The sequence below is a fragment of the Poecilia reticulata genome, chromosome 2, assembly GCF_904066995.2.
Source record: "Poecilia reticulata chromosome 2, P_reticulata-male-v2, whole genome shotgun sequence".
Lineage (NCBI taxonomy): Eukaryota > Metazoa > Chordata > Actinopteri > Cyprinodontiformes > Poeciliidae > Poecilia > Poecilia reticulata.
Window position 1 is genome coordinate 25,411,608 of NC_088831.1, and position 23,436 is coordinate 25,435,043.

The following is a 23,436-nucleotide window of genomic DNA, read 5'->3' on the forward strand; positions in this document are numbered from 1 at the left end:
TGCCGTCAGTCGTAACACCAGAGATATAATCTGTGGGAGTTTTTGATTTGAAAGATTCTGCAGTAATAGATGTTTTAATTTCCTTGTGAACGTTCTCCAGCAATGTGAGAATGTTCTCTTAGTGAGTCACCTCACACGTCTTGTCAATGCCAAGATTAATCAAATTTAAACTGAGATGGGAGTATTTCTGAAATTAGACTTAATTTCTTGGGATGTGAATCTTTGGGATGAGCTTGAGAAGACTATGTAACGGTTCATCTCACCCCTCATTTGTAGAAAATACTGAACGAAAAGTAAAAATGGTCTGAATGACTGTTTCCTGTCTCCAAAACAATTAACGTCCATGTGCATCTTGTTTTTGATGGCAGTTATAATCGTTTAGCTCAGAAGAATTTGTTGAAAATTAAATATCTTGTCTAAATTTTTTAAACGTGGAAAGACAACTTTTGAGGAAAGTTAAGAAATAAAAATATTTTCACATGATCAGCTATTTCTTTTTATTGTTAAAACTGTAGGCAACATTGTCTATTTCTGTATTTTTAAAGAAACTTTGCTCAAGGCGTAGCTTTTTGCCCAATGGCAGCTTTTTACAAATGGAAACAAGGCACAGAGGTAAGATTATTCCGTATTGCCAGATTGCCCAACTTGACTCTCTTACCAGTTGATATGCAGATAGTAATTTACTGTACTTAACTTTTGTCTGTTTCTGTCCTACAACAGCTAACCAAAAGTTATTTTTGCAAGTCATGGTGTAGAGTTCAAAACTCTTTCAATTAATCTTTGTCTCACTTATGGATGCACCACTTCTGCAAAAGTCCTGCTATTTCATGAGCCCCTTTGGGAAATATTGCTTCATTAAAAGCTAATGAAACAGAAACAAATCATTAATTATATTGTATAAGATTCATATGATCGGTCCTTTATGTAAACTGGCAGCTCACACCATAATGCCTAGTGTCACTTTGCCCCAATGATGGATGCATTTGTTTTAGCTACAGAGTTGAGGATGCAGGAAGCCTGGCCATTGGCTTCCTGTGCAATTTCTTTGTAAGAAATAAAAATTAAAAAAAGTGAGAGTGACCGGGCCAATCAGTGAACAGGAGAACTTGTGAACGATTATATGGATTTTCTGCGCTCTCTTATGCAATCTGCAAAGTGTGGAGATGGTTTTTGGCATGTTATGTTAATTAAATTGGTTGATTGAAGTTTAAAATGACAAGAAATACTTCACTTTTAACAATTTATTAACTCAACAAACATGGGATGTAGTAGTTTGTAGGGTTAGGGTTGTTGACGTGCCGTGACTTTTCACATATTTTTCTTTACCACTGGTTCCACTTAATGAGGAGCGTACTGTACATTATCTAAAGAACTATAATATTTTGTTCAGTGGCTCTAAATTCGACAAAAACATAAAAAATACCAACCTAGAATTGATTTCTTCTTTTTTTTCCCAGTAATAAACAGCAAAGCTAATTTATTCTCTCTGGGATTTTGAATTTTCAGCCTTTTCTTAACAGCAGGCACCATTCTGAAGTGCTTGATACATTTTCATCAAAACCACCTTCTTCCCTTTTGACGGATGATAAAAGATAGTGTACTGCTGCAGTGGCAAACTGTAACTAATCAAGTCAGATTAGTTTCTTGGCTTAAAGGAAGTGTTAAATGGAACGAGAGGCAGGCTTGGCAGAGAGGATGGAAAAAAATGATTTTAGGGAACTGATTTGTTTATTTGCCCTCAGACTCGGTGCAGCAGCTTGATAACAAAGCCACCAGCAGATGGTGCTGAGATCCTCTCGATGCTCTCTGCCAAACGTGTGTGTGTGTGTGTGTGTGTGTGTGTGTGTGTGTGTGTGTGTGTGTGTGTGTGTGTGTGTGTGTCTGTGTGTGAGTGTGCACGTCTGCATCCTGTTTGGGACACTGTGAGCGTTTTTAACGGTTTTTGTAGAGTTTTGAATCTCAGAGTGTGCTTCCCTTGTTACAGGCAGAGCACTTTTGATCTTTGAGGTTCCTAGTTTGGTTGAGGTCAGAATATAGACACAGCTTTCGTGTACATCACAGCACCCCGAAGTACAGCAACACCCAAGAAGTCAGATTCAAAGAGTGAGTTTGAACAGTGAAATCAAAAGTACACAGCTCCTGTTTCTCTTTGACTCATATTCTCTCTTCATTGCTGTTCCATGTCTGTGTCCCTTTTAAGTTTGCCCTCTGGCCTTGAGGAGCATCTGTGCCCTCCTCATTCCCCATATGCCCTGTGCCTTTAAGGCTGGCCTTCAAGGCTGAAACAGATCACTTATTCATCAGCAGCATGAATTACCAATGGTGTATTTTCCATCACACCCTCAACTTACTGGGTTATGTCACTGTTAATTTTTTTGCTTCATCTTGCCAACATTTTGAGGACACAAAGAGGAGAGCAGTCCTCAACACCTCAACTGTGCATGTTTTGCTTTTCCTCTAGTGAAAACTTTCTTTTAAATTTAAATCAGAGAACAAAATACATTTATTTTTCAGCTCATTGCAAAGATTCTACATTAATATGTTGTACTAAATAGGCAATTGTAACTCTCGACGCAAAAGAAATCTGGGAAACTTATGCAATGTGTTGAAGACTGTGGATTTCACTTGAGACACCGCTCTAATCCTCCATGGGTGCCCTTGGCAAATATATGTACAAAAAAAGTTAAAAATAAATGAACCTTTCATTGTAATAACTTCATCTCACACACACAAATTAAAAATCGGGCCTTTAACTGGAGAACATTTATTCAGTGGGGGGAAACAAATTCTCCAGTGCTACAATTATTGACAACCCTGTTACGTTTTTTTTTTCTAAGTCATTTTCATGCGTTTATCAGAACATAATTGAAATTCTCAAAACTACTTGCTCAGTCTTTTGGATCACTTGTGCACATCAAAAAAGCTGTTTCTCATTTCTTTGAACAAGTTGGAAGTTCTTTGGTAATTATGCGCAACTCTGCTGTTTCTAGCGTTTTCAATTCCTTATACATCATATTGATCAAAATGAATTACATGGGTTTCTGTTAACCTCCACAACATTTAGGCATACGTTTATTGTTTAAGTCTTAACATGCAAAATGCTTAAACAAGTTGTCATTATATGCTAAGCATGTTTCTATACATTTCCATTTGACTATTTTTTTTCCTAAATCTTTTCTTGCCTAGGGTGAATTCTGACTTTCTTCAATGAAGGTAAATGAGTAAAGAATTGGGAGAACCAATGATCATCCAGTATGTTTTTTTAATAGATTGAAGGTTGATGGTTTATGCATCTCATAAGGCATCAACTTTCAAGGATATAGAAAATGTAGCTGGAGCACAAGAGAGCGTTACAGTTCTGACAACGGCAGAGCAAGAAATTGGACAGCCAGAGAGAAGAAGAGGAAGAGGAGTGAGGTTGTGGCAAAAGAAACCAGAAGAGACAGAGGACATATGCCAGTTTCCATGGCTCCAACATCTTTAGGCAATGGTTTGTGACCCACAACAGGAGGCTGTTGGAGTTTTCTCCTATCCTACTCTTTCTTCTTCAACTCCATAGAGGAATTTTTTCCAGCATCGAGATGGAGAGCATACGATCGCCAGATGACCCTTCCAGCTGCCATGGATGCAGCATGTGATGCCTTCACAGTAAATGCAAGCAGAGGCTGGCTAAGACACTCTGAAGGATTCGTTCCACTCTGCACTGGAAGAGAAGATGTCATTTGGGATGTGGATGAAAGTTTGCAGCCCAATCACCACTTCAAGAGGCATAGGAAGGCTACACAGTAATTCCTGTAGCCATGCTTGAATTGTTATTCTTAAGGAGATTGTATCTTCCCATTTCTACTTGTGTTTGTTTTTCTTCTAACTTTTCCTTTCTGTATCGCAAAGACAAGATATGTCAACAAGTGACGGTAAAAGCACAAATGTGAATCTTGACATTAATTTCCCACAATTACAACTTACAGTACGTTTCATAAACACTTTAGCCATAGTTTACATCAGAACAGCATATACTGTTGTACTGACAACATGACAATGCAATTTGAGTGTCTTATCTGTACACAAAGACACAAGGACTGAGTCGCTATCGTTCTGAGGCACTGACATGTTTGTTGATATATATTTACTTACTTTTGAAATATGAACTAAGGATTTTGAGCAAGAGACTGGCTTTTGCAAACGCTGCAGGTAATCTGTGGCGTTTGTAAGTATCTTTTAGCAGTTTTGCTCAGTTGCGTTGGTGCATTTGTCAAATTATCCTTGACATTCGCAAAATAGTAAGTGCATTTCCCAAAACAATTTGTGCAAACAGAAATACACCATGGATTACCTACAGAAGCCAGTTTCTTTTTTAAAAAATACCTAAATTCATCTCTCAAAAGTAAATATCGGTCAATAAACATGTCAGTGCCTCAATATGACAAGTTTTTGTTTCAGAATAATGAGATGTTTGCCAAATAGTGACACACTATTAAAAAATAGGGACATGCAGTTACCAAATAGTGAGCTCCTGTTGCCAAATAATGTGATGTTGTTGTCAAATGTTGCAACGCCGTTGCCAAATAGTGACACACTGTTGCCAAATGGGGACATGCAGTTACCAAATAGTGAGACGTGGTCCCAAATAGTGACAAACAGCTGTCAAACATATTGTTAACTATTTATTGGTTCATATTGTGACACTATTGCCAATTATTGTGATGCTGTTGCTAAATTGTGCAATGCTGTTTCCAAAAGTTGCCAAATACTGAGATAATGTTGCCAAGTATTGAGATGTTGTTGCCAAATAGTACAATAATGTTACCAAATGTTGCGATGCTGGTGCCAAATGAGATTCTGTTGCCAAATATTGAGATGTTGTTGCTAAATAGTGAGACGTTGTTGCCAAACAGTGACATACTGTTGCTAAATAGTGTGATGCTGTTGCCAAATAATGACATGTAGCAAGTTCCTGCTGCCAAGTTGTGTGATGCTGTTGCAGAATGTTGCAACGTTGTTGCCAAATGGTGCAGCACTATTGTCAAATGTTGCAACACTGTTGCCAAAGTGAGATCCTGTTGCCAAATATTGAGACGTTGTTGCCAAATAATGAGACACTGTTGCCAAATAGTAAAACACTGTTGCCAAATAGTGAGGCATGGTTCCAAATAGTGACAAGCTGTTACCATTCATATTGCAACACTGCTGCCAATTATTGTAACGCTCTGGCAAATCAGTACACAATGAATAGCGCAATGCTGTTGACAATTCATGAGATGCTGTTGCCAAATAGTACTTTGCTGTAACCAAATGTTGCAACGCTGTTGCCAAAGTGTTCAGCATGTCAACACTGTATGTCAAGATTCCTATGGCCTTTGGGAAAAGAAACAGACCCACAGTATTACCGAGCCTTACCATGCCGAACAGTGGATATGAGGCCATTCTACACAATTATCCTCTGTTTCACATCAACCCACTCTGGTTTGATTGTTGCCACAAAAACCCAGTCTCAAACATACCACACACTCTGCAAATCAGAAAAAAAGATCGTACAGAACTTGAACATGTCGTAGAAGTTGCCTAACTTTACTACTTGTTGCTGCTGAAAAGAGGGAGGAGGGAAAGAAGACTGTGGCATAGAGAGGAACATGTCAGGACACGATTTTCCCCAGAAAATATTAAATACTGCCAGATATTAGTCATAGGCTGTCTATGGTTGTGGGAACTCTAAAACGGCAGTCAGTGCATCTATCAAGCTGAACCACCGCGGACCACCAATTTAAGCTCACCACTAGAGATCATCTTTCACAACAAAAGACTTTGGCCAAGACAGCCCGTAATTGTAAAGTGTGAATCCAGCTTCAGTTTACTCTGTCTAAAGAACAAAGTTTCAGGTAAGGTCTGAGTACTGTAGCAATGATAGAGGCCATCTAAAATCTGTCTGATAAGGGCAGAAAAATTATGTAAAATTTATATTTTTGAGCTTTACATCATGTTATAAATATACTTGGTGACACCAGCCTTTGTAGTTTCTTTTATTTTCCTCTTAATCAATCTGATCACTGTGTAAAAAAACCCCATTAACTTAAACACTTTGAAGCTTTTGCACAAATGTAATCACATTAAGGATGTTTGTTTTTTATAAACTGACTGGAATCGCTATATGTGGAAAACTGCAACGTTTCTGCTAAATTACAGTGAAAAACAACGCTGCGTTGCTACTCTGCTTCACATTTGGCGCACAACAAATAGTTGAATAAAGAACATAAAAAAGAACTTTTGACCCAGAAAAAGTGAAAGCTAATTGGCTTCTGTGACTTTGCAGACGTCGTTGACGCGGTGCCAGTGCTGCGGGAGGTAGGTGTCCATTTGATGGCAAGAGCCTTGTTATATTTCTTCCTGTCAGCCGCCTCAGCAGAAAAGCTGTGTAGGTTTAACAATGTTGACATGTTGACTATCTGTCTGTCTTAATACATGCTGTTTGTAAGTGGGTGATTAAAGGGAGTGAAAGCCTTTCCACGTGGCAGTCCAAGGACGCGGTTCAAAGCTTCGCTGGGTGTCAATCGAGCTCTTTGAAGCCTCTTGTCTCAGCCCCTTTGAAAGGGTAGATTTAGCAAAATGTGTGGAGCAACTGCATCAGCGTCTCCATGCACAGTTTGCTCTCCTCTGAGCAGTCAGAAGAGGAAATGCTTCCCTTATGTGCATTAACTGTACACCCCAATTCCCCCCGAACTTTTCCTCCTTTGCCTCAGAAGACCTGCTTTTTTTTTTTTTTGCCTCCCAGAACACCTCCTCTTCCCTGAAACACAGTATCACTGTAGTTTAAGGCCAGGCTAGTGTTGCTTACAGCCACATTAACATGGCAAACTCGGCGTGACAGCAGTTTTGCTACACTGCTGTTGTGATGGAGGGAATATGCTCGCAGTTTGGGCTGCTCTGGGGGGAGGGAAGCAGTTTCCTCCAAAGTATGTTATTGCGTCGCCTCTAGAGGAGCCCCAGGGAAGGAGGAGGGGGAGTCATGAGATAGGGAGGAGGGGGGGAGAAATGGGGGGGAGTGGGGAAGTGGAAACGGTGCTGTGGGGCAGAGGCTGGAGGTGAGCTCAATTCAAGGTTCAAAGCCTCCGAATGTGAATGTGAGTGGAGAGTAAGCCGGGGCTGGGAGGGGCTGGGAGGCAGACAGCACCAGGGAGCTTGGATGCTGTGTGTGCCGGAGTAAATGGGCCTTGGCGGGTTGACAGTCACTCCGCACATGTGTTTGACCGAGAGAGGCAGCGGCAGAGCTGGGCTTATTGGAAAAGACAGGAAGAGCACTGCAATCAGCTTTTCCCTCCTGTGCGGGGAGGGAGGGTTGGGATGCAGAATTACATGAATTAAACCGAAAGCAGAGCGAGCGTTGGCGTCGGAGTGAGCAATCCAATACCTGTTGCGTCATTCGAGAGCTTCTTGGTTAAATCGTTGTCAACTAACAATTTTCCACTGAAAAAGTGGAAGGTTGATTGAGAACGGATAGCGAGCAAGTCAAAGTCCTCTAGCGTAGCAGACGCGGTCAATCTAAAATGTGTACACACTCCTGTTGAAATCAATTCTGAACTTTTTACACCTTTAATGTGGCAAATATTACAAACAACATCTGCTAAAAGATAAAAAAAACAACAAAAAAAAAACAAACACAATCGTCTGGTTGCATAAGTGAACAAAACCATTTCCATCCTTCAGATCGGCGTTTCTAAACCCTGGTCCTGTGGGCCCTCAGTCCTTCATGTTCTAGATGCCTCTCTAATCCAGCACACCTGATTCAAAGGATTAAATTACCTGCTCAGCATGCCACTGAATGCTGCAGAAGCTTTCTAATCACTCAGTTATTTAGGAAAACACCTAAAGCTTGCAGGACACTGGGCCCTTAGGAGAGGGGTTAAGAAACGCTGCTTTAGACAAAGCTACAGATGCAGAGAGTATCAGTCAAGAGCACATAAAAAAAACACCTACAGAAACATTAAAAAGACATACAGATGGTTGAAAAAGGAAGCCAAGGAGTTGAGATTCAAAGCCTTAGTGGTGCCAGTGGTCATTTTTTGTGCACTTTGAACCAAAGTAGGAGTGTGGCAGCTGCAGATTCCTGGATCACCCTCTCGGATCGCTGTCCAGTAAAGCGAAACTGCAAAGAGTGCTCAACGTCCTGGGGTCTGACAGGAAACCTGAGTATGAAGTGGAGTCACTCAGGTGAGTGGGAAGTTGGAGGGATGTAAATATGAGATGTTAGAAAGAGGCTGTCCAACTCCATCACCAAAGAAAAATCTTTCAAATACCAGCAGAAACATGCAAGAAGATGCTCAGCAATTACAAGAAGATTTTAATGGTTTTCGTGCCAGTAAAGATATATTTTCCTTTATTATTTTGCCCATGACCCTGCAAGGACAAAACACTAGTTTGTAAAATGTGCTGTGCCAAAAACAAGAGACAAAAAAAAAAACTCCCTGATGCAAATTTTTATTTTAGTCATGCAAAAGGCTTTTTTTTTTTTTTTTTAAGAATATCGTAAATAAATAAAATCAATACCTGTCAAAATGTCACTGTGGTATTGATTTAAATTGGCATTTTTAAACATATTTAATCATGCAAGGAACCTTGAAAATTGAAAATGAACGTGCCTTAAGTCTGTTTGCTTTATGTGCAGGCACTGAAACAATAACTTGCTTCTTTCTCTTCTTTCTGGCGCCAAAGTAAATAAAACAGACAAATTAAATTTGAATAAAAATGACACGCTCACTCAGCTGTAAATTACATGGAGCTGGAAAGCTCGCTTCTGTTCCTGTAGCAATATAACAGCCGCACTTTTTCTTTTTTTAAGGCTTGAGCTGGAAATGAAAACATCCCTGAGCTTATCAAATTTCTATAAAAAAGCTAGGTTAATACGAGGCTCGTATTGTTACCTTACTGCCTCGATGACCTTGAAGCTTAATTTAAACCGTCTGTGTGGAGGTTTTTTTTTATGTCTTAATAATGACAGTTTCTCCCCTGGCTTACAGTAAGCATTCATTTACTTTTCCCATTAATCTTTTGAGTAATTATTGTCTCAACAGAAAAGTGGAAAATTATGAATAATAGAAAAAGAAAAACACCTTTACACAGATGGGTACAAACAAAACACAAAAATGCAGAAACATTCAATAAACTGTCTGATCAATTTTATTGCAGCCTGAGGGAGATTTTTATTAATCTAGCTGCTAAATACAACTATAGCACAGCTGCAGTCTCCCCCCACCCCCTCCTTTATTATTATAGCAACAAGCCAAGAGCCAGGTGTTCATTTTGGCAGGGAACAGAAGTGCAAGTTGTCATAGAGAATAATTACTAGCAGCTCCACTTAACTTCAAACTCCTCTGTATCATTAAAAACAGGTAGCACAACCTGTTTCTAATATTCCAAAATACCCATCAGAGGGTAAAGATTGCTCAGTGTGCTGATGATATAATAAACCATAACCACTTGTAGGCTGTTGTAGTCACTGAAATATTTTTTGAAGCGAAACAACTTTGTTTTAGAAGAGACTTATAGAAGAGAACTTACATACCTCTGCTGTGTAGCAGGAAAGCATGTCTGCATGTATTTCCATATTGGAAATATGTCTAAACAATCTCTACGGAGAGAAGAAGGAGTAAGGTCAGTGTTTTGCAAGGGGTGTGAGGTACAGGTTTTTTACAAATTTCCATTATGGTGAACAAACTTGCGTAATCAGAATGGAAGCAAAAGGCAGATGATTAGTATTATTATTATTATTTAATTGTTCACTCTCTTTGTGTTTTTCGCTGGGAAATAAATGGTTGTGGAGCAGCTGCTATGAGGTGAAACCAAGACCGTGAAAATGTAGACTTTGCTCTCTTTTTCACATGTCGTGCTGTTCAGTGCTAGCTGATTGCTGGGAAATCTGTTCACCAGAGTGTGTTTGTTTTTCCACCTAATTCATACGATTATGCCATGCTAATTTGGCTAGCTTTGTTTACTCACTCAGGCCTAGTTTCACTACGGTGTCAAGAGGACTCCCGCTGCTTTTGTGTTTGGTAATCCTATCAGAAAGATGCTTGAGATGAGGAAAGCATGTTCCTGACCGGCTGCCACAGCAAAGAGGCAAAAAAGAAGAAGAAGAAGAAAAAAAATCTAATTCTTAAACACGCCTGCAATTAGAAATGTTCTCTAAGAGAGCCGCAGCACAATGGATGATAATTCTAGTTCATTTCCAGGAGTCAACCCTGTTAATGTAGCTGTTAAACTGACGAGGGAGGATGAATGTTTTACTGATTTGGCCACACTTCAAAACGTAATGATAGAGAGCGGAGAGAATGTGCCAACAATTTACAGGAATTTTGTCTAAAACGTTCATCCAACAGAAGGTAAAATGTAGGGATATTGTAAGGTAAAATGGAGTAAGATAAATGACACTGTGTGCAATGAAAATCATTGCTGAACTCAAGACAAGTTCAACAACTACAGCTATTGGGTATAACAAATAAAATGACAAATGCTTGTGATTGCAAAAAAAAAAAAAAAAACTTTAGTTGGCTAAATGTTGTTCTAATATTGGTCTGTCTGTGGTTCAGGTGTTACCAAAAAGCTAAATGTTTCAATATTTGGTGAAAGAAGCAAATGAGACAAAACCTGTTTATATTATGTTCCACAGAGAAAACCAGAAGGAGGTGGTGAAATAAAAAAATAATGGTTTAAAAAAATAACACGGTTGACTCACTTTATCATTCTTTTGCTAAAAGACATCATCTGTTTAACAGCATGGGATATATTTGGACAATAACTTCAAAACAAAACTACAAACTGGGGAATATCCAGGTGGTTGTTCACCTGATTTTTTTTTCTTTTTTACAAATAACCATTTATAAACAATAAGTTCAATATGATGCTTCATTAAATTTAATGCACTGTATTTTCTCCAAAGTTGTCTAAACAACTTTGGAGCTAACCCTCCAAAGTTGTTTGTACTGAACATCACTGCTTGTACAGTGATGTTCAGTACAAGCACATCACTGTTCATCAGTATTGTGACTTTGAGATATTTAGTTCATTCATCAGTGATTTCCAGATGCTTAAGCTTTCTCCGTCAGTAACACATGTTTCTCATACTGATGACAACAATATGCATATGAGTTGGTTGAAGTGCCGGGTTAGCGTTAGCATGCTTTTTTTATATATATATAACTCATTGATAATTCAACGTGACATATTTCAATGAAGTTTCACTAATTTTGAGGAGAAAAGAAGTTTTCTTCATTAATGTAACAATATTTTGAGCATCAAAAATATTGAATGGGCAGCATTTCAAATAGTCTTCCCTTTCCCACACAGAGTGTGGAGCAGGGGATATGAGACAGAGAGACGGGAATCTGCAGCAGGAAAAACAATTGATCTTTCACTGATCATTTAAAAATGCCCTCATTAGAAAGCCTTAAATGAAGTGAAATAACTGTTTGATAAAGTCTCACTTTGTTCCACTACGTCTAATCGATTGACTCCGAGATTCAGAGCTGTTGTCTAAAACATGCAGTATTATTATGTACCATGGCAAATGATCAAAAAACAAAATGGGCCACCAAGAAATTAGACCCACTTGGCATCAATTTTACACCATCTGCTTTTATTTCCACGCCCGCTGGGTCGGTTGAGTGTGAAGCTTTGTTTGCCTCAAACCGGGCAGGGCGATCAATTAAACTTTTGACCTCTCGTCAAAAAATATTGATGAAGAGCAGAGGAACTTCCAAAGATTTTCTATGCCACAAGTTTATCTACAAGTTTGATTGATCACCTCAACAGGGACGAGTCTTAATCTATAGAATAAAAGACACAACACCAACGAATGTTTTTGAGCTCAATAACGAAATCCAGGTAGGGATGTATGAAATAAATTTAAATAATATGCCTTTTTTTGGCAGAGGTATAATCTCAATCTGAATTTGAATCTTTAATGTAAGTAGTTCTAGCACTGACATACAAATTCTTCATCTTAAAAGGAACATATGACTGGTGCCACCACTGAGTCATTATACCTGTAAATTAAAATGATGCTTTGATTTTTAAAGCTGAAAAATGTTGGCAGCACAAAAGCACATTGTTCAAGAATTATATCAAAGAATGACAAAGGCTTGTGACCAAATGCTTTCTGTATGCAAAAAAAAACAAACAAAAAAAAGCAATCTGTCTCTGAAAATATCACAAACGTGGCAAAGACAGGTGGGTTTGGCATAAGGTAATGGATAAACATGTTTGGATGCATGCAGTGTTTGAAATGCTGGGACATTCTGAATAAAAACATGAAGAAAAAAAAAATCTGTGTCTTTAAGCAGAGGAATTATACCAAACAGATGAAAAAGCCCACACAGAAATGATTTAAAAATAAAAGCAACCCCTTTTTATTTGTATTTAAGACCTCAGGCCTGTTTAGTAGAAAACCTTCAGGAAAAAACAGAAGAAAAAAAATGCAGAAGAGAGAATTCCAAACTCTAGATGATTAGGACCGGAAAGAAGAATGGCTAAAACACCTGTCTGTATGCTCAGACCTTGTGAAACGTTAAAGAAGACGAACGGGTGTCTTGATGGAAAAAGGGGCCTGTTCAACATAATGTCAGCAGCTGTACCAGTTTACAAAGTGGCCAACGGGGGGTCCTTTATATTCCTCCCTTCAAAATGTCTCGATTATTTATGGCTCTCGACATAAAAAGGAAAATCAAGCCATACAAATGCCAGACACACAGATGGACAGAAATATAAAGTTAGAATTGGCTCAAATATGGGAATTCGGAGTGCTTTCTTTCCCTTTCGCTACCTCTAATAAAGCCTTCTCAGATGGGAACAAGCAGTGAGACTCGTGTTGTTAAAACACAGCCGCTAAAAGCCCCCTGTGGACCCACATAACAAACTGTCATTAAAAATTAACTTTGGAAGGAAGAAACTTCGTCGCAGAGGAGAGAAGAGGCAGCAGATTATCCAGACCTGAAGTTCTCAGGCCAGGGGACAGACCGACGCACCTGGAGGTATTTTTTTGATCCAAATGTTAGCCACGGCGCAGCAGAAAGGAAAGGAGCTCTCTAAGACGAGTCTTATCATGAGCAAAGAAACAGAGCAAATTTTAACTAATAGGGTCTGACGTGCAGCAACTGATTGCAACAATATTGGGGCCATTTCTTCGTCTGTCTTGTCAAAACGTCCTTGAAGGCTCCAGATGGTCTGGCACATTACGAGGATCGTGTCTTCCTCGTCTTGTTGGATGAAGTGAGAGCATTTCCCAGCTTGTTTTACAGCCCAAACAATTTTTCGTGTTCTCCCAGCTTATCGTTTGACAAAAAAAAAAAAAAAAAAAGAAGTACTCGACTAATCTTTATGCTGTGAAAAAGGAAGACATTAAAGAAATCTGACAAATCTGTATTTTGGAGGCTGGTGTGAGCTGAAACAAAACAAACTCGTTCGCATATTTTAAATAAACCTTCCCAGCTTTACTCCCATTGGTCCTCTGGTTTTACTCACATCACTTTAAAACTGTCTTTATAGCTCAAGCCTGAGGTGGAAACTTGCCCCCTTGTGGCCACAAGGTTACTCGCAACCACAATATGTGTTTTCTGATTCTGTTTAAAGATTTAAAAAAAAATTTTTTATCCCACTAAACCAAAACAAAACTCTGCATTGCAAATTTAGATAATCTACGGTGCAGTAGAACAATATTGCCCCTTTCCCAACACATTTCTTAAAGGTTTCAGATCATCAATAATAGGGAAATTGTAGTTTGAGAAAATACAAAAAGTAGTTGGACGGTTTGGTTTTGGTGAACTCGGCTTTGAGTTTTTATGTTTAAGAGTGAAGAAAACATGAACCACTTCAGGAGAGGTTGCTCTATTAAAATGCCTCCAAATGAACAACGGCCCCAGTGCTGCACATCTCTCTGGACTCAGGTAAATTTTTTCAAACATCCTCAAGAATTTTGGGAAATTAGCTTAAGTAGTTTGTAAAGGACGTATCCGATTATCTGGCGTGAAATGGACACAACGGTTTAGAAAATGTGCATCGACCGTTAGTTATTAATGTTGTTTTTACAATAACGTGGAAATAATAAATGTTTGTATTCATAAACAGTAATGCTATCAGATAACACAAGGATTTGACAGCTAGCTGTTTTTTAATGTACTGAAAGGAAGATAAAAGTATGTACTAAAAGTTACATTTGGGGGGGGGAAGAAATGTGATGTGATTTTGTCTTTTTAAGGAAGTGGAAAAAAACCTGATGCATTTGCTTTAAATCGATTTTCTTTTTAGTAACATCCTGTCATTCTTAACTTGCTGAATTTTGGGTTGAGACATAAGAATTCTAAAGTTTAATGCTGACACGTAACACAAAACTTAACGCTTTGAAGAAAAGAGAACCTCAGAAATCCATCGTTCAGGCAGAGTACAACACAGCAAGGGATGCTGGCGATAAAAGCAGAGTGGATTTGTTAACACAGTTGAGAAGCAAAACAAAGGCAGGAAGCAGAACCAACCTGACCGTACAAAGACAAGCTTCAAAATAAAAAGACGAGCAAATGGACACACTGAGTAAAAAAAAACCTAGTAAGAATGAGGTTTTGTTTGGTCTTGGCAAAAAAAGAAAATAAATTCTTAGCCATAATTAGGGCAGAAAATAACTGTCTTACGAAATATAATTTAGTTAGCCCAGTACAAGCAAAAAAAAAAAAAAGAAAGAAAAGATAAATGGCAATTTATCCTTTTTGGGAAAAGGATGTTGCCATTTTAACCATTTTTGTTTTTTGTTTTTTTTTTGTCTCAAAGCAAAAAAAAACAAAAAACAAAAAAAACAATCATTGCAGCCTCTACATTTTATTTCTGGGAAGGAAATGTGTTCTGTTTTTTTATTATTGTGATCTGTTGAGATTTGAATGAAATCAGATCATTTCTAGCTTTATTGTGAGGAGAAACTCAAAAATGATAGTTTTCTGGTCGGTGAACAGAGAAAACGCTGTAACGCTGTCAGATTGCACTTACAACACTTCAATGTGGAAGTTGTTTTGTTTATTATTAACGATGTTTCAAATGTGGTCATAGCACACATGTGCCGAGGTTTATGAAAGTTTTTTTTTTTGTTTTTTTTTTTACAGAAGCTGCTGTTTCCAAATAAATAGCAATGCTTCTTTAGAAAAAAAAAGCTGAAGTTGCATTAGTATTTTGAATACTAAATCCATCATTTTGAGTGCTGGATTTCGTATTACTGACTTTTTAAAGAAAAATTCAGGGTTAAGATTTTCATGCGTATTCCACTGTTTCCAACCAGCACCACTAACCAGGCTAATCAGGCATATAAAATGATTAAGAAGTTTAAAAATACCTCCATAATTAACTTGCCCTTAATTTAGGTTGACACCAGAACTGTCTTTTATAGCCGCTCCACTCTCGCACACAGTGTGACGTCACCCTGAAAGCTAGAAAAGCTAGAAAAAGTATTTGGATGCTATTAATTGTAGCTCTAAAGCATAAATCCAAAAAGGGCTGAAATCAAAGCTTTTTAAAACTGTAAATTAAACACAAAACTCTGTTAGTTCTTATGTTAGTAATGTTTCATTCCTCGTTCCTACCTACAGACGGCACACAAGCTTTGCTGGCTGGCTCTCCCCAACAAGTGAGCTGAGCCTTCTCCCAGACAGACTTCGAATGACTGGAGAGGACAAGAAAAGGGCCCCTCTGCTCGACTGAGGCCACGCAGAGGTAAAAGATGATTATGTACTGCTTGCTCTCTTCGCTGTCATCCCTCAGCATTTCTCTTCCACACAATGACCATGAGGAGAATGGGTTAGAACACCCGTCACCCTGATGTCTCCCTGTCATATCATGAGGAACTCATAAAGATCCACTTTCTTCACTTCAAATAGGCCAATCTTTGTGTCAGCCACAAGAGGGAAAGGCACACAGCGCATACACTAAGTATACACTCATGGGTGGATCACACAAACTGAAAGCCAGGCTTCCTTTTTTTTTTTTTTTACATTTTTACTTCTAAAAAAACAACTTTCACTGTAATGACTTTACCAGGGGGCATTTCCACGCTTGATTACATGCATATTCATTAAGATTATATGGATTTTTGCTCTTCTCTCCTCAAATGCCATCTGAGCAGGATAAAGTGAGTAAACCGCAGGATCCAGTTATTTGATTTTCCTAACAACGTTGTATGAGGGGTCACATTACCTCCCTTCTCGTGGTTGTAATCAAGAGTTAAAAGGTCATTCTTTGAACAAAATTTGCAACAAAGTTCCTTAAAAAGAAGTTTAATAAAAAAATGTCTGTTACACATTGCTGGCTTCTGACAATTTGTCAAAATTAATCGTTACATTTTTTTTATTGCATATTCAAAAATCATGTCAAATATTTTTGAGCGCTAGTTTGCACCTGCTTTTCAAAGGTGCTAAATATCGATGCAATTACATTTGCTTGTCCTCTCCCATTATTTTGTACTGTCTGATGATCAGCCAATGTTTGGCATATTCATAAAAGCAGAGAAGGTGCTTTCAAGTTTGCACTTGTTTTTGTACGTGTAAAACCACTTGAAGATCAGGCCCTTTATATTTTAAAAATCTCTTACTTTAGGACACAAACCTGCATGTTAATCAGATATTGTTTGATGCCAGAGGTGATTTTTAGTCCATGTGAAGATTCAGTATTTGCAGTAATTTAATATCTTCACCTTCAAATGAAAGACAAAAACAGAGATTATTCTTATTTTTCTAAAGGTTATCTTCCATTCTTTTGTTCATTGCCAACATGAGGTGTTTCCGCCCCACAGTAATCAACAAAACAATAAACCAGTCGTCTGTGCTTATTCTCACCACTGACGGTCTTCATGTCTCCAGAGGAATCTCAGTGTTGGCAGGTAACCAGGCCTCCAGCAAGCTACTATAAATACAGCAGGCCTTTTCTAGAACCCTCCATCAGGATCTATTGGGTTTTATCTTTAATCTTTGGTCTTTAGTGGACAAGCACAGTGTTGGATTGTCACAACTACATGAAGTGTTCAGAGGCAGAGAAAGAGGCTATTTGGATCCTCATTAAATTTTCAAAAGTCCTGATGGTCCTCTGAAAATTGAACGAACTGCTCCAACCCAGCCTTAATTTTATGCTACAGTAAGTGCAAATTAGTTTCGCACAAAAAAAGTATTTTTTTAATCACAGTCTGCCGAGTTAATTTGCGTGTGGTAATTTTCTTTGGTGCCTTTTAGAATCGCACTCGGTCATGAACCGTGATGACTTGTGTGATCTGCACTCAAACACAGGCCTTCCTTCCCGTGACAGTCTGCATTACAGATCTCATAAGCACAGAAGAAGTTTGCCTTCGTTCATCCACTTCACACCGTGGTAAAAATTTAAACCATAATTAATTTATATCATAAAACTATAAGCTTATTCCCATTCAGTAAGCTTTTCCATTGTAAATGTTTAATTGAATTATTGTTCACCATAAATGTACTTCTTTAGCTTAAGAAATTGATGACTTACTCAGAAAATGCTGTTGGAATATTGGAATAAAGTCACTTCCCTTTCTTGGACAGCTATTAACCAAAACAAAGCTCTCTAAAATAACTCGTAGACCAGACATTTGGCACCATTTCCTTCAATCTAAAACCTTAAACTTACCTTAGTGAGCGCTGAGCTGCTGTCAAATTCCTACATGCTTCATTTTCCAAATGTAAAGAAATTAAACCTTTGCTTTGAAACATCAAGTCCTGTTATATCTGTAAAGTATCTCAGTTTAACTGAGAGTCTTAGACTGAAAGTGAACATATATGAACAATTTGCCTCTGAATGCTTTTATAAACCTTACAAGAGGAAATTAACCCTTTCATGCATAGTAGTCACTACAGTGGACAGCTATCTAAAAGCCATTTTCTTGTGCTTTTTGTGGATTTTTATGGTATAAATGCACACAGATCACTGAAGTGGACACTAATGCATCATAAAATACACCATCAACTACTGGCCATCAACTGCAAATCCAATAAATTATTTTTGTTAAATCCAATATGGCCGACAGACAAAAAGCATGCCAACCGACTTTTGTCGCTAAAATTTAAGTCAAGCCAAAGTCAACAGTTGCTGTGGTTTTGTTGAAAAGCAACCCAACACAACAATTAACAATTTTGCATTTGAAAATTTCTAAACAAATATGACTTAATCATAACTGTAACTGTGAGCTGTAATTTCTTGTATGTCACTGCAATAATGACAATTAAGTAGATCTAAATCTGAAGAAACTGCTCTAGGGGTTTTAAGAGACTTCCATACATCTGTTTTTTGGCACGTGCAGCTCAAAGGTTTTTTTTTTTTATGCAAACACTGATATCATTAAGTAATTAGCTTTCAGCATCAATCTATTAAGGCTAACTCCGCTCTTACACAACTTGCACCGTGCTCACATGGATTGAAAAGAGAGGCCTCAAATACTGATAGACAGTAACTTAACCGTTAATTGCTTTCTGCCTTTTGTGGCCTGTCGGTTTAACGTAGCAGCTTGTGTGTCCTTGTGTGCCCTGAGTTATGTACAGTATGTAGGGCAGTGAATCCGAGCCTATGTGTCCGTCGAGACAAACGGTTCAACAGAACAATAAATAAGCCACTTGGGAAGCATGCCAGAACTCAAAGTTGGCCCACGTGCAAAAATTTGCTCTTCCCCCCTCGAAGCAGCACATATGTTCCCTGGGGCAGGATGAACAGCTCTGCCTGGGAGAAGAGAGAGAAGGAGAAGAGGAGGAGGAGAGATGAGTCTCCATCTGTCTGTGGATCTTAGGGGCTGACAAACCGTTACGTCTCCCTCAGAAAAAGAAGCCAGTCTTGGGTAGAAACTATCAAACACGGACTTAGTTTGGACTCCACGGCAGTCGTGTCACAAGCAGAGCCTGCCAAGAAAGGGTCAGACAACAAACCTGCATATGGTTCTCCGAAACACACATGGCGTGCTTTTCTTTGTCCTTTTTGGTTTGCATATTCTCCCAGTACTTCTGAGTTTGGCTCAGTTTATATCGTGTCTCTGACGAGCTTATTTAGACTAATTTTGGTTCATTTTTACCATTGGTATTGTGTCTTTTGTGGAATGAAGTACAACAGGGTAAAAATAAGTCATAATAGAGAAATCAAGCTCTTTTGTTGCAGGTGTTGACCTCGCTCATTGTTATTGAACCTTCTGCTTTTATAAAGGCTAAAATCAAAATCTACATATCAAAAAGTCCTCAAAGTTCATATTAATTAGCTTACCCAGAAAATTTTTTAATTCTGAAATTGTTTAATTTTAATAATTAAACAATTGATTAAATAAATTGATTTAATTGAACGACCTTGACTAAACTGTGATTAGTTGTTACTTCAAGAAATAACCAAGGTGTGGAAAAAAAATGATGCATTTGTTAGAACATGAATATGATCCAATATTTATTTCCATGACATTAGAAGGTAAAAACAACCTATGTCCTGCATTATGCCAAGAGTGAATTGATATTTTGGTTTTCTCTTGGCTTTAACAATGTGGTTTTGAAAAAAGGAAAAGTTTTTTTCCTTGCTCTCTAACCTGACGTGTCTCTTGTTTTACACCAACTCCAGCTCTGATTGGTTAATGTTTTAATCTAAGCCTCTTAAAATACAGTTTTCTGACTTTCTATGGAGTTTTTATGTTATTTTTGTGAATGTTAATGCATGAATCCTGTGTTCGTTTTATGGGAAATTAGCATTTTGCTAAATCTAGTATTTATGACAATATTGTATGTTTACCACTGTCCCATTTAAATAAAACTAACTAATGAGTGCTCAATGATGTCTCCTCCCTGGAAGTTTGGCCTCCTGGTGAGCTCAGTCCAAAGATTCAGTTAGACAGATCCAGAGAGCCACCAAGAGGTATTGCCCCACCGCCACCAACTGATCACACTTTCAAGATTTAGTTGCTTAATCACCACATTATAACCTATTAATCTTTGTGTAAACTTATGCAAGACTCCAATGGGATATTTGCTACCCATCCGAAAGCAACTTTCTTTAAAACAAAGTAAGCAAACAGCTCAACTTTGGACAAATAAACTCTTAACAAATATTTAATGTTTAATTACTATTCTGAACATGTTTTGGGCCACAAATCAAGTTCCACAAATGAAGTGTTCATCTAAAAAAATAAAAATAAAAAAAACACTAATCATGAAACTTCTCTCTGCTAAAGTGGCAGGTTTAACACGAGGGACTGGCCCTCTCCCAGGCAGGCACTGGCCATCTGGCCGAGGTGTTTGGAGACTGACATTGTCTGCTGAGCCTTTCAACCTATAAATTTATGCCACGTCTCTGATGCCTCTGCTTCTCTCACAGGTTTCCCCTTCACACCGGAGCAGACGCTCAGAGATGGATGAGAGACAGCAGATGGGGCGCCTGCCTGACACGAAGAGGACCAAGCAGGAAATGCAACGCAAGAGTTCAACAAAATCGCTGCTGTCAGCCAGCCAAAGAAAGCGACTATTCTGTCATCTTATTGAACACGAATCCCAGTCAACATGTCGTTGAAGGCGAAGTTTGCAGGTTGATGCATTATGTTTTCTCCGCTCTCACTAGTCTGTATATGAGAGACTCACATTGTTGAGGTTTAGTGTTTTGATGCTCTCACAGCAAGGCAGAAAAGCTGGGCGAATTTGGCGCAGGTTGCCGAGAGGCTCAGGCGACTTCCAGGAAGTTGTTAATTTGTCCATCTGTAGGCTTGAATTTAGGATGCATCATGTCATGGTGTCAGATGACAGCACTGGCATTGCTTTTCCTGTTGAGGAGGTGAGGGAAGAGAAAAGCAGCCGCCGAAAGGCTCGAGAACCCAAGACGCATTGGCTTGAAATTTGTTTATTATCCTTAAGACGCTGCAGTATATTTACACAGCACTCTGCTCAAGTAGCCATGAAAGGCTTATTCTTCTACAGTGCAAAGTTATTTTAATGAGAGGCCAAGACATGTTTTGGAGTTTTCATCAGAGTGATGACCTTGGACTGTTGCTTGAACAGAGGCCTTGACTTTACAGCAATCCCTCATTCTGAGCAAGCATGTGGCGACAGTAGAAAATAACAGCCTTCTTTTAGCAGGAGGAAGCCTTCGGCAGAAAAAAAAAAGCTCTTTGCGAGCAGCCATCTGCCGCGAGCACAACAGAGCAGATGCATCAGAAATATTTCAAATTAGCACTTATAAAGGAATACCTTGTATTTTTGTAAACAGCATACAGAGTTAACCCAATAAATAGATTTATCGAGGAGAGAAAGGCAGCTATAAACAGATAAGTCTTGGTCCAGTCGTGCAATCTGTTTGACAGTGAATGACTTTGTTCAGGAGAAAGGTTAAAGTCGGATCAATGTGGCAAGATAAATACATGAACTAAAAGCTATTAGAACCTGTTGGACACTCAAGGACACTCTCGCTTTTTATGCAAAACTACATTTCAACATACAGGGAAAGTGTTGATTTTTTTACCGCAAGATTCTCATACTGGCTCATGCCTGCTGCACCCAGTAACTTTAACCATCAGTTTGATGCACAGCACAGATCTGTTGCGTTCAAAAGCAAAGTGTAGCACCTGGTATCATGTGACGCATCGTTGAGGATATAGGTTTTGTTCGCCAACAGTGGTTCATCTCAGGCGAATGAGAATGACATTATACTTCATGCATGTAATGCAGGTAGGAGTAAATATAGTCTGTGCAGGCAGTGTACTGTTAAACTTTTCTTACTTTTTAATTACTTTTCTCTGAGAGGTTAATTAACAGTAAATCACACTGTGTGCAGGTAGATACAAAAGCACTATGTTTACTTTCGTAGCTTTGTTTTTGTTGGTAAATATACTGTCATTGTCAAAAGAAATAAACTTTCTTATGTTATCCTATGTTTTCCATCTTTCATTCTTAATGATCACTTGAACATCTTGGGCTGAAATGTGGAAGCACGCCATTCACACGTTCTAAGAATTATGAATAAATCTGAAAATAAGACTGACTCCCCTTATGCCTGCTGCTTTAAGTTGATGTAATGCAATCTTGATCAGAGCATATTATTATGTAGATTCATAATGGGGGTCAATGCTACAATATCTGAATGTATTTATTCTTCACGTTGTCAAAGACCAAAATGGAAGTAAGAAGCATTAAATGTGGCTTTACACATTTCATCTCATTTAGTGAAAAACGATCTGCAAACATGTCTACATGCCTCTATGTCCACATCCCATCTGAAAAACTCTGTTTACCCAAAAAGTCTCAGTGTTTCAACAGATTCTAATTTGTTCAACTCAGAGCTGCAAAAATGTGAAAATTAAAACAAAAAGCATTAACTTTTTTTTTTGGATGGGCACTTACAACTCGATAATGACTTTCCCTTTAATGTCTCAACTTAATTCATCTTAAAATAAATCTGAGCAGTTTTTAAGTAAAATAATTGCCTCTCTAATTGGTTTTCATTGCCCAGGGCACGCTGTACATTCAATGAAACATTTTTGATGAACAAAAGCATTTCACTCCTTTATCTTCCTGCGAGTGAGGGATGCTAAAACACGAAGATGTTTGGTCTTTAATCTTCAGATGCAGTTTGTCAGTAAGTTGATTTTCTAAAGTTACTTTAAGTGCATAAAATGTATATACTTTGACGTCAGGCTAATTTCAGCCGGTCATTTCCTGTAAACCAAAATAATCCCATTTACAAGAATTATATGTTTGACATACAATATTCTTTTTTTTTTAAGACCTACCTGTACATAATTATTGATCACTCAGAGACTGATTTGATGTGTAAAATATATTCAAGTTTAAGTTTGGAACATGATAAAATGTGAAAAAAGTTGAAATCGTGTAAATTCTCTGTGTGCAGTCGGTGCTCCTTGTTTTAGCGTTCAGATCTGGGCTAAAAACACCTTGGCTCATCAGTAGCGCTCTGTAACAATAAAAAGTAAACTAGTTTTAGACGCTAGTTTTGAGAAATTCAGTGTCAAGTAACATTTTCTTTACTTGAGAATATTTTTCTTAAAATAAGAACATATTGTGCTTGTACAAGTAAAGTTGGCTTGTTTTAAGTAAAAATACGCAAAATTTTAAGATATTTGTAGGTTCATCTTGGTTAGTTTTTTGTTGTTTTTTTAAAAATCTTGACAAGATAATTTTTCTTATTTTAAGAAAATTCTACCCTATTTTGTTGTTTGTTTTTGAAAGGGGACTTGCAGTGACCAGTGGTTGGTGTTGATATGGTGTTGATATGGACCACATAGGCAGTTGCCCAGGGTGGCATCAGATCAGGTTATGGGGACCACGTAGCTGCATTTGCTTTCATCCTTTGGGAGACTGGCAGAATAATGAACTCACCCAGGATGCTATTCTTTTTGTCACCTTCTGGTCAACATCAATCACAGAGCTTCTGATGAAGGAGGTG

General features: G+C 38.2%; 1 long non-coding RNA gene across 1 annotated transcript; it reads left to right on the forward strand.

Moving 5' to 3' along the window:
- The first annotated feature begins 11,153 nt into the window (after positions 1-11,153).
- On the forward strand, positions 11,154-21,906 carry LOC103479574 (uncharacterized). Its single transcript, XR_535962.3, has 3 exons — positions 11,154-13,928; positions 15,609-15,732; positions 20,362-21,906. It is a non-coding gene; the product is annotated as an uncharacterized LOC103479574 (long non-coding RNA).
- Positions 21,907-23,436: the final 1,530 nt, after the last annotated feature.